This window comes from Pinus tabuliformis, chromosome J, assembly GCF_031772625.1.
Source record: "Pinus tabuliformis cultivar Carrire ecotype Pingquan chromosome J, CPIR1, whole genome shotgun sequence".
Classification (NCBI taxonomy): domain Eukaryota; kingdom Viridiplantae; phylum Streptophyta; class Pinopsida; order Pinales; family Pinaceae; genus Pinus; species Pinus tabuliformis.
Window position 1 is genome coordinate 1,429,272,961 of NC_142295.1, and position 13,058 is coordinate 1,429,286,018.

The following is a 13,058-nucleotide window of genomic DNA, read 5'->3' on the forward strand; positions in this document are numbered from 1 at the left end:
ATCTACAAAAAAACAATCACAGTAGAGACACAGTCTATTGATTCAGCAGAACAATTGTCAAAGGCCATGGGAGACTTATCTTTAAAGGATCAATAAATTGAAAAACTCAAGATGTAGCTCCAAAAGATTCAAGAATAGAAAATTAAGTTTAATAATGCATATTTGGCTAAGATTCAAAAGAATTATAAATTAACTCAGTAATTATAAGTTTATGAGAATGAATCTTTAATTGCACAAACTATTGCTCAAGCCAAAGAAAATATATGGATTGACATTAATGCATCAGTGATTGAGTTATGGCCTTCTATTGAAATTATTTTTTAGCAAGAATATTTATTGCTAAGATCAAAATCAGTAGTAGTAGAGATAAAAGAAGACTTGGACCACAAATGAGGAGATGCCACAAGAATAATTAAAGTATTAAACTCCAAGAGAAAGGATGAACTTGAAGAATTCGTCATTGAATATAGACGTGAATTTATCTTGGAGGTAAGAAAGGTTTTAACTAAGATGAATTTGATGTTACAACTTGAAAACAATTCCCAAAATTTAAAGGTCTAGATAAAAAAAAACACAAGAAATTCAATGCTCTACATCAGAAAGGACTCCCAGGTTTGCAGGATATAGGTGGAAAATTGATTCCACTTGAATATTATCAACACATGTTACATGAGATAGTAGTGGACAAGACCAAGTTTTCCAAAACTAGAGGAATTATAATTGGAAAATCTTTCATTGAAGGTTTAAGTTATGATTTTCTAATTCAGCATGAAATTAAGCATATGTTTCTAACTAGGCCTACTTTTGAAAAATATACTGAAGTTGATGAGTCATACAAAAAATTGTTAAATTTTTCTATCCCTGATGAAAAGAGATGGGATAAATTATGTGAGCTCATCGAATAAAACAAAATGTTAAATTTCAGGAGTAGACAACAAATTAACAAGGGCAGTGAACAGAAAAGAAGATTTCTAGCTACAGTCATCAACAACAACCCTCAAAATTTGTGCAAAGTGTTCAAATCAGTTCAGATTTACTATTTTTCAGTTCTATTTTTGTAATATCCCAACTATTTTGGATGATATTATATTTTGTAATAAATTTTAATTCAAGTCTAGATATGTTTGAGTCGAACTCTATAAGTATTTTGTAATTCAAAGAAGAAAGGGTTGAACCCTTGTGATGAACCAGTGGACATGCTTGTAACTTTCTAAGCTATTTCTGAAGTTAATAGAAGGATTCTGGATTCATTCTGAGCAGCTTGTGTATCTCTGTGAGTTCTTCTGGTTATTCAATTATGTTTTCATTTTTTATTTTCTCTGCACATGTTCAAGGTAACATAGAAGTCTAGGTAAGATTAGATTGAATGTCAATCTCTCTGAAAGCTCCTACAAAGTTATCATTATTAAAAGAGATTAATTAACTGAAACTGTCTGTCTTAGTTAATTCCTCTAAATTTTTAAATTGTTGCCTTTTGTCATCTCTTGCACATGTATTTTTTGGCTATAGAAAACTTCTATACACATCTTCTGTATATAAGAAATTAGATATTCAATATGAATGTTTAAGGAATTATATATCTTCTTAAATTTTGCTTTCCAAATCATTTTAAAGCTTAATTCTGTTAAGAATGAAGAATCAACCCTTCTGTTTTCTCAGAAATACTTAGGATTTGCATCTGTTTAAAATTTTTAAGCATTGGTCATCCACTCAAAATCAAAAAACTTATTTTAGATGATTTGGCATAGTTCCTCAGCCTAGAACTATCTACAATGGACAACACCAAGATGGGGTATGAAGGAGGAGGACTTGGTGTTAATGGCCAAGGAATGACTCAGCGATTGGAGGTTGTGCAAAGACCTTGATTTGCAGGTTTGGGTACACTGAAGGAGAGTTCTCGAAGGTAAGAGAAGCTTCCAAGACATTGTCGAAGCCATTAGAGAAAGAAGATGATTTGAACACATCACAATCCTCCCATGAGAGTGCACATGGAAGAGGAAGAGATAAGGAAAGATCTCATTGCCAAGGTTTCACCAGAGACAATCAAGAGAGGTATAAACACTCCCAATATTCTAAAGGTCATTTTGATTACAATCATGTTAATGATGAACATAAATCATGTCATAGAAAAATATGTTTTTTTTTGTTTACATAACCATGTGGTTGTCGAGTGCTGGAAGAGAATGGCAGTAAGAAAGAAGATGAGGCGTGAAAGGACTTCTCCACATTAGGGAAGGAAGTAGGTTAAACAGGTCTAGAGGAAGAAGACTTCTTTCAATCATTGCAATAGAGGTGGAAATAAAAGAGCCACATGTTGGAGGCTCCATCCAGAACAATGTCTCAAGGACAAAGTTCCCATTCATAAACCAATCGGTGAAGGTGTTCAACAAAAAAATCACCACATTCCTAGTGGTTCGATTTGCTGAGTAAGAAATGGTTTTACTAGATATAGTAGCTCGTTATGGCCACATTTTGTAAATCACATGTCGCAATATAATTGTAAAAGTGATGATGTCTTTTCCATCGCTTATAAAGCAATGATGATGCTTATGGACTTCTTATTGATAGTTGGGGTATTGCTTTCCATTATGATGTAAACTTGACCACAGAGTGTGTGTTATAAACTCGTGGAAAGTATGGGGGATGCTTGGGTCATGATCGGTCATGTAATTAAGCATGTAGTCTGCAAATATTGTACTACATGTTTGCAGAGGATGCAAGTGTTGGTTCATCACTTATGGCTCTGAAGAGCAAGGGTGAAGGAGAAGGAAGTGTGACATGATAGGTAACTTGTTGTGTAGAAAATGTAACACAACAATTGCAGATTATGTTCATTATTTTGGAGGACTAAAATATCCTCAATGGGGAAGAATGATCCAGGTGGCTCCAGACAAGCTCAGAATTCAGCAATGGCTATGGAAAAACTCAAAAATCAAAGTCCTAACATTGTAGTGAAACCATAACTAGATTGCAGTGCTAATCATCTTGATTCCAACAACGTGAACGACACTCAAATCCAAGTTTGTATGCTCAATAGATTTGCGATCAAATTTCAAGTCAAATTAGGCCAAGTGGTAGCCACTAATGAGGCAATAATTTGGAATTTTCCCGGTACACAAAATTTGGCTGTCGGAATGGGAAAATTTGTTGCCTAAATTTTCTGAGTGACCTTTAAAATCTGGTCAGAAAAAATGGCTAGTTGTTTAAAACAAAAAAACAAAAAAATAATAAAAAAGAGGGTGGGTTTGGTGGGTATAAAATTATATATTATAAATGGGGGTGGGCCACCGTACTGGTAGACCTACTACACGACCTGCCAACGTTATTGATCATTACCATACTCGCAGGGGCCGGCGGTGGCCCCACAAATAGAAAGTGCCAACGTATGTAACTGTGCCACCACATATATATAATCATTGTTAAAGCTATACCATAACCACATACCATGTGCTACCAGTTATTTAAAAAAAATTGGTTATGTGCCGAGTTTAAACAAAACTACCACCAAATTTTATTAACGCGCCATCAAAAATGGGTTTTGAACCCATCCCTGTGGAGAGGGTCAGTGCTCCAACTCCAGTGGTCTAACCAAAACAACAAGCATGCTCTCATAGGTATGTTCACCTAAACACATATATTTAAACCATTCATTTTCCCATTTGACGAGGGGGCAGAGGAGCGGTGGAGGTTCGGGTGCGGACCTCGAGTAGGAAGGGAAGTGGAACCATGAGTGGGGGAATCCACAAGATGCTAAAAAGATTCCCTTAGAGGGCCATAGGTGCCAATGTCAAAATTTGACAAGATCATAGTCATTTTTGCATGTTTTCTTGCCAGAATTCCAACCGTGCAGTCCATTTCCCCATATGAGTAGCAAAAATTTAGGTGCCCAGCAGCAAGGAATCTTAACAAAATCTTGTGGCATCTAATAGATTTTCTTGGAGGTTTTTTTTGACAAAGGGGGAATGATGCCAACTTTATAGTCATTTTTCACAGAATTTCATAGGAAGTGCAGTGTTGTGTTCAGAATCTTCATTTGAGCCGTATTTTTCATCTATCTTCATAAAGGAATCTTTAGGGGAATCTTTGAGATTCCCGAGGATCCAAAATTTGACGGTGTCAGAAATGGGCAAAGTTTATAGTCATTTGATAGGATTTCGCTCCATGAATTCAACAGTGATGTCCATTTCAATAACTGAGCTTTGCATTTTTTGGCCATCCAAGAAAGTGGAGGTATATGATGCAATTATGACATGTCTTTCTTCTAATTTGTTGAGAAGAATTTTTTGTTATTGAGATCCCTAATTACCATTATGTTGAGGGATACTTGTATGCCACATCATGTGATATTTTATTACCTTGTCACGCTGAAGGAGGGCCCATTTGAGTGAGAGTTCCTATAGGGAGAATGTCTCATGGAGAGACATGCCACTCCGATTGAGGGAATTGATCCTTGTAATGACAAAGAATCTACTATGTATGAATGTACTATGTACTCATCATCATCTTACAACATTTAATGAAGTGGAATCCTCACCCTTGACACTAGGGCGCAAAGACGTAACCCACACTCGGTGAAATTTGTTATCATTGTGTCTTTGTTCCTTGATTTGATGGTTGTTGCTATGTTTCATATTCTTTACATTATGCACATGTGGTTTTTCATACTCTTTAATATGCAATTCTGCTAAATCACAGAAGTAAAAGATCTTAGATAATTCTGGTAGCTAAAAATATCTAGATCACTAATTAACATATGCAAAAGCCAACCAAGTTACGGACTTCCACATACCACCTAACCATATATTAGGTTCAACCAAATATTCCTTTTATCCCATGACCCCCATTCCATATTCCAAGGATGAATGTGGGATCTCATGGGATAACCAAGAAATAAACAACCAAGGGAATACAAAGGTTAAACCACCTCCACCCTCATAATATCACGATCTCACCTAAAGTAGTCTTGAGATCACAAAAACAACCAAGCTTGGATGCCTTAGAATTCCTTCATCGTCCCTTGAGGAATTTTCCTATCTCCACCCACCTGTTGAGGGCTTCCCAGAGAAAACCATCTCCACCTCCAACCCTTGGGATTTTCCTGAGACCACCTCACTTGGATCCAAAACATTTTGACCATCCAAAGCTCAACCAAGAATGAATCCCATCATAGCATGGCTATCTAGAAATGGAAAGGCAATGCTAAAACCACTATCACACATGGAAAAACCCATTTCAATAACAAGAAGAGAACCAAATACACATATGAATGTACCATGCATGCACAAACCAGCTAAGAAATCATACATCCAACCTATCACCTACAAGTCCTCCTGTTGATGTTTCTTGATCCAATCCTTCCTTGATTGTCCTTTCTTTCCTTACCCTTCCTTTGTTTGTCCCTACTTTCCTTGTCTTCCTTTTCTTTCTTTCATGCTTTCTCCTCTTGGTTTTATTCTCTCTTTGAAACCAATTCCAAAGCCAACCTGACAAAAGGCCCCAAATTGATGCTTTGATGCCTTTTTATTATTGATGCCTCAAATTTATCTCTAGCACCCTCCTCCCACACTTACCCAAACTAACTGGTTCACCGAGGTAAATATGTGATGAAGAGTTACTATGATATGATTAAAATCCCCAAGTATAGTTAAGGAAGTGGAATCAATAAACCAAAACCAAACTGACCTTCCTCAGGAGCTACAGGACCCTCGGGGCTAACTAACCACTCCAAGTGCCCAACCCCTGAGTTAACATGCTTTTTAATAGAACTAAAGCCCCAATTTCTCCCATGAGAAGACCTTCATGTGACTATAACCATCCATTCACTCCACCAACAAGGCCTCCATGATACTACAGAATTTTTCACCCAGTTATGTGCCAATGACTACAAGGTTTAAGCCATTTTTTTGAGATAGCCTCTAGACCACTACCCAGAACTTCATGAAAATTTCTAGAAAAATGAATGACACCAGGACAAAGTATTTAACACAAAACGTAGACATGAAATTCACCTAACCAGTCCTATCCATGAACGAAATTTCATCAAACACATCATGAACATATAATCTACATGTCATAATTTCATATCTGATCATAGGAGTCCCATACTTATTTAGGAATCATCAATAGCATTTGATGCCCTCTCACAATAGCTTCATTATCATCTATTAGGTCATTCGTCCATTAACATGTCATCTACTAACCAAAACATGATGAGAGACATAACTCAATATTGTCATAAAACCATGCTTGTAACCAACATATAACTAGATAAACAACAATAATAGAACAACCATCATAGCCACATAATAACAAGTACATTTACACATAGAACACAAGAGGAAAAGAGCTCTTATTAACATATGAAAATCCAACCAAGTCAGGGACTTCCACGTACCACCCAACCATAAATTGGGCTGAACCAAATATTTCTTTCATCCAATCATCCTCGTACCATATTCCAAGCATGAATGTGGGATTTCATGGAATAAACCAAGAAAACAAAACCAAGGCTTCTCGAGGCCAAACCACCTCAATGCTCAACCAATTATTCCACCTCACAGTCGGACATCACTAACCATCACTAGATCAGTCTCTATCCAAGATGTCCAGGGCTCTAGAGCATTTTTTCCAACCCAACTTCTAGGACTGGTAACTCAACCAAAATTTGTTGTCGGGTTCCAGAGCATTTTTCCAACCAAGGCTTCCAAGACTAGTAACTCAACCCATTAAGGGTTAGTCTAAAGCATTTCTCCAACCAAGGCTTCTAGAACTAGTAACTCAACCCATGATGTTATAGGGCTTCCAAAGTTTTTGTCCAACCAAGGCTCCACGAACTAATAAACCAACCCACAACCATAAGGAAAATGAGCACCAACTAGAAAACAAAAGTTAAAACCCTCAACACCATGGCTATCCAGGAAATGGAAAGCCTAGGAAAAACCATTGTCAATCCAAGAAATCCTCCATGTCAATGACATATCATAACCAAATAACCACATGCATATGCCATGCATGTCAGAAATAGCAAGGAAATCATACATGCAACACGGTACCTGTAATCAAAACCTTTTGTAGCTACTGATCTTGATGTTCCCTTGCACTTTCCTTGTAACACCCTCCTCCTACATTTACCGAAGCTAACCAGTCCACCAGTGTAAACATGTGATGAAGATTTACTATGATATGATTCAACTCCCCAAGTGTAGTTAAGGAAGTGGAACCGACATGACAATGCAAATATGAACTTCCACACATGCTACAGAACCTCTAGGAGCTAACCATCCCTTCCAGGTGACCAATCCCTGAGTCAAATTTCTTTTTCACTTCCCTAGAGCCTCATTCACTCCCATGACAAGGCATGCATGTTACTGGGACCCTCCAATCACTCACACAGCAAGGCATCCATGCGACTGTGGCCTTTCTTAGGGAGTTATATGCCAACAACCCCGAATTTTGTGCCACTTTTTCAAGGCCAAGACTCATGACACTTCCCATAACTTTTAGCTTGATTTCTCAATTCTTAAGAATGAGCCTCTTTCTCAACAAAAAGCACTGAAGTTTTGGTTGTTATTCTCCTTTTGGTTCCACCTGCAATATAGACCAGTCAATCACATGATAAACATCTTTAACATACTTCTTAAGTAATGAAACATGAAAAACATCATGGACTTTCACTATAGGAGGTATATGTTACTGGTCTAATCCTCTCAAGAATCATGAAAGGTTTGAAAAGCTAATGTGCCAACTTGGCATATGATCCAATCCTTAAGGAGCTCTTCTTGGGATTGATGTTCAAGTACACATGTTCCCCAACCTGAAACTGCTTAAACATCTTGTTCTAGTCTACATAAATTTTCTATCTATCCTGTGCTTCCTTCAATTTTTTCTTGATTACCTTCATTTCCTATTCCATCTTTGTCGATATGTCTGGTCCAATCAACACCCTATTCACTGTATCACTGTAACTAATGGGAGTAATACAACTCCGGCCATACAATGCCTCAAATCGAATCATCCTTAAATATTCCTAGTACCGATTGTTGTAAGCAGACTCAACCAGTGGAAGATACTCTTCCCACCTCTTGTTATAGATCTGACCTACAAATATATGAAAATACAAATATACCCAAGAAATAACAAGATCTGAATATAGAAATTCTTCACTTTATTAATCAAACCCTTAAGGTAGGGAAACACCATACATTCACTCCTTAAGGAAGTGTTGTGACCAGCAACAACCCCCCCTTTTCATTTAAGTGTCATCCGAAATACTAAATGTGTGGGGACCCTTAGCTAAAATTTAGGAAAAGAAAGAGTAGTTCTTAAATTCCTTTTCCGCAAAATAAATTTACCATCGTAAGCTTAGGAAACTCCTTGGAATACTTAAAACCTAAGTTTATGATAAGGGAAAAATCTTTAAAATCGCATCGTAAAATGGTAGTAGAATGCCACCATTCAAGTGCAATCCCGGCATGTGCAAAATTGTGGTATTGAACAACTATCGCATCGCAATAATAAAAACTTCAAGATTTACCGATTTGCGATGACACCGATCGCAAGATCGCATATCGCAGGAAATAGGTTAACGAAATTTGTCATACATAAAACTTTTGCGATCTGTGATATTGCAATATTGCGATATAGCGATGGTTGCGATGTTAGGCCAGATCAACACTACGATGTTATATTTGTGCGATTTTATGATATTGCGATATCGCGATATGCGATGGTGCGATCTGCGATATTGCGAAGCAAATCGCAAAATCGCTCCATCACAGATCTTTCGGGCACGATATTCAAGAAAAGCTATTTTCCATAAGCTGACACATGATTATGCGCTTTAAATACTAATAAAATATGAACGCGTGCTTTTCAAAGAATCACTTCACGTAAGGTGGTGTATTTGGTATGTCTACTGCATTTAAAACTCTCCCATCACCCTTCTTGGTCAGTCATTTCCACTTCACTTGTGAATTGCAGGAACGGAGAACGGAGGACGATACAAAGCAATACGTAGGTTGAAATGGGGAAGAAAAACAAAACCCCGAGCTCCGAAGAAAAGGAAATGGCACCTTTGTATACAGACACGGCTTGCAACAGAGACGCAGGAATAGCTACGTGGGAAGGCATGTACTGTCTGCTCAAAGAAGAGAATCCCAGAGTAATGAAAGCTACTGTTGTCGCGGGCTCACAGAGTTCCTCTGAAGCATCCCTAGAAGAGCTAGTGTGCTCATTCCTACATCGGATAGCAGCAAGGCCCAAAATTCTCCCATACACAGACATGGTCAAGTGGATACTTGATAGCGCAGAAATAAAAAATAGATAGTTCAAGGTCCATGGCCAAGGGCTCATCGGGTCATTCGCTGCACAAGATTTAAAGCTCATGTATCATCTCCTTGAGCCACGGGCAACTTATAACACGCAATTCATAGAAAAATTCGTGAAGGAGAACCAGAACCTGTCAGAAACCACCAAAGACTGGTCCAGGAAATATGAACTGCTCAAGAAAGATAAACACAATATGTACAGTACTGGTTCCCTTACTTCCCCATATTACTTTGCTGCTGCCATGCTCTGTAGAATATTTGGAATGCCAGATATCAACAAATTTTCACCCGAATAATTACCATTACTAGATGCTGCCACAAATGCCACTATTGTAGATTGGGCCAAAATTTCATCTGATAACCTAATCACGGCTATTGTTAGTTACCGGTCCAAAAGAGCTATGTCTCAGAGGATTTATCCTCCTTTTTACCTAGCTGCATATGTTATGGATTCAATATGTTACGTTTCTAAGTTCCCTGTTATGGGTTGGAAGTGGACAACTCAGGACCCCTTACCCATCCATGTCTATCATAAGATATTGTGGGACTCTCAGTTCACTCCATACTTCTACCAGATTTGTCACGGACTTATGCTGCTCTTGTATAGAATGTTGTATGATAAAAAACCCCTGAGGTGCTCACCTGAAGCACAGATAGATATCCTCCCCATCGCAAGATGGTTCGAAGAAGAATTGTTCACTTATGTTAGAGTATTTGGAATTACTGCACCCCCTCATGTTCTACCTTTGTATATCCCTGATAAACTCCTAGCTCGAGAAATTGCATATCAAACTTGTAGAGAAGGTGGCCTAACCAAAGACTTAAAGGACAAAAGGAAGGCTATATGGCCACAGTTTCCTGTGGCTTGTGGGGCCTTTTCACTATTTGATGTAGGTCACGCATTCACCGAAGTACAGAATATGACGTGTTTACAACTATTTAAATTCCCGGGAGGACCATTTGACCCAAATGAGGTTGCCCAGAATTTCAAAACGACAGTCAAGATAAAAGTTTTCGTTGGGAAAAAGGATTTATTTGATGATATATTCCAACATAAAAGCTCACTTCAAGAGATTTTGTGCGAAGCCCAATTCCAATTGTCTCCAGAAGACTTTCAAAAGTTCATGGTATACAGAGAAAGGAGATTAGCCAGTATTCCTCTAGAAAAGCTATGACTGTCTGCAAGAGAACCAACTCCAAGCGTTAGTCTTAGTGGGAGTTCAAGCACTAACGGATCTAAATCCAAGTCAGAACAAGAAATGCCTGAACACTCTAAAAGATCCGGAAATGACCAAGATAGGAGCGAAGAGTCAGCTAAGGACACTGCTCAGTCAATGGAACTTCTACAACAGCAGGTTATTACCTCCCCGCAAAGAGATCCTCCTCCTCTCGTCATTGAAGCACCACCAGTCACGACCGAATTAGATAAGGAATGGGAAACCTTCAACGAACTGATCAATCTTGAAGGACAAGCCCTAAAAACACCTGTGAGCAATACACAGGTAGCATAGGAAGTAGTCACAACAATAGTCAGCGATGTCTCAGAAACAGAGCATATTCCTATTGCTCCATCTTCTGAGCTTGTACTTAATATAGAAGAAATTCCCCCTCTGGACATATTTTATAGTCCCCAACATAAAGCAGTGGTAAGAAAACAGAAAAAAAAAGGAAATTAGAAAATACACTCTCTCAAAATGCAGAGCAATTAGACGTCTTGTGGAAAGATTCCACCAGCAATCCGACTGAAAATCTCACCAAACTATCTTAAATCGTAGGAGCGTATGCCTCTGCGACTATTGATAATGCATCGGAAGTACAACAGTTATTGAAAGAACGGGAAGATCAAATACAAGTACTACAACTACAATTGCAACAAGCGAACACTAATAATTAGGCACATAAATAGCTTGAAAAGTTGCAGGAGGACTTCCAGCAAATGCAGATAGGTTACCAGAGAAGTTTGGACGAGAAGGGAAAACAGTTACAGGATTTACAAGAGATGCACAAGGATGACCCTAAGCTTACAGAGTTTATTTCGGAATCTATTTCCTTGAATGAACAATTACTGCAGCAGCAAGAAATGTTGGGCCAAAAGATATCACAGTGGAAATATTATTGCGAAATTAGTGATAAGATCACTAATCAAGTGGTCGACTTACGAAGTGACTATGATCTGATTGATAAACGGGTGACTGAGTACTTGGCTTGGCAGGATGAAGACGAGGGAAAAAGAGCAAGCACACCAAGGATAAATGAGAACCATAACGAGCTACTCTTTAACAAGTGGGACAATCAAATCAGGGAGGCAGAACAAGCGGTAGAAACAGCAGCCACGGCAGCAAGCAGTCTTATTGACTGTGTAAACGAGAATTTGCACAGAGAAAATTTAATCGCAGAAACCACCCCGGGATATTTACTGAACAAACTACAACTAGAGGCGGAATGGAAACAGAGAGCGCAAGAAAAGGGAAAATCAATCCAAGCGCTGAACAGGTTAAATTGGGAATGTTACTGGACATACTTGGTAAAGCCGCATAGTCAGTGGATGACTATGAAGTGTATCATAAATGCAGCCGAAAAGATGGTACCATCTCTCATCAATTCTGTTTTCTCAGCCCAGCTCAAAGCAGAAGTCAGCCAACCGACTCTCTTAACGCTGAATACATGTAGTTTTAAGGACCAGATACAAAAGTAGTTTAGTTCTGAATTTAATTTTCACTTTAAATTTTGCTTAGAAGAAGGGCAGTCATTTTAAACCGCATCCTGAATTTTTGTAAATAAGCTATTATTAAATTTAGGAAGTAGTATTTAAACCCTTCTCATGCATTTAGAGAAGGGTCCAGAAATTTATCAAAAACTTGTCCTCAGAACATGCACTTTTTCACCCTCAGAGGAGGTTTTGGTGAATAAATGGATCAAGATTTGTTGATGTTTGCCTTTGATATCTACTACTGATGTTGCACTTCTGTACTCTTAGTGGATGTTAGAGCAAGGAGAGATAAATCATTGTTGCTTGAAGCTTATGAGTAGGACTAGTCATAAATGGTACTTTTATCTCTTGACCATTTCTGCTTATATGTTAAAGTGATATATAGTTTTTAGTTGTTTATGTATTATTGCATGAATGCTTGAGTTATCATTTGGCACTTTTGTACGGTGATAGCTATTTATTTATGGTTAATGTATGAATAGCTCATTATGTGATATGTTGTTCACAACTGTTTCGTCTAACATTTTATGCAAATTGGTTCATCTTGATTGATTTCCTTTCTTATAATCGCTGAATGATCTTTATTACCAGTTGTTATTTGAAATCTCTTTAGATCGCATAATAGAAGAATTACATCCCGGGTTAGTATAGATTTAGATGTTGTTTATTAGATTACAATAGCATAGAGTTAGATTAAGAGTTTGAATTAGAATATCTTAGATAGGAACTGTTAGATCAGCAACATCAAATTCTACACACACACACATAGATTGGGAAACTGGTCCCATTATCCCCAGTCGGACCCGCTATACCAAATGGATAAGGAGCTGCCAACCAAGGTCCGGACCGGGTAGGTATCCCCCTTGTTGTCGACCCGATTTTTGGGGCTTCAACATATTTGGCGCTAGAAGGAGGGCCTGAAACATGTTGTCTATTGGGGTTTGTTTTCAATTGTAAAATTCGAATTAGGATGCCTTCTTTTAAACTTCCCATCTAGAGTTGTATCCATGTTCGTGCCTCTT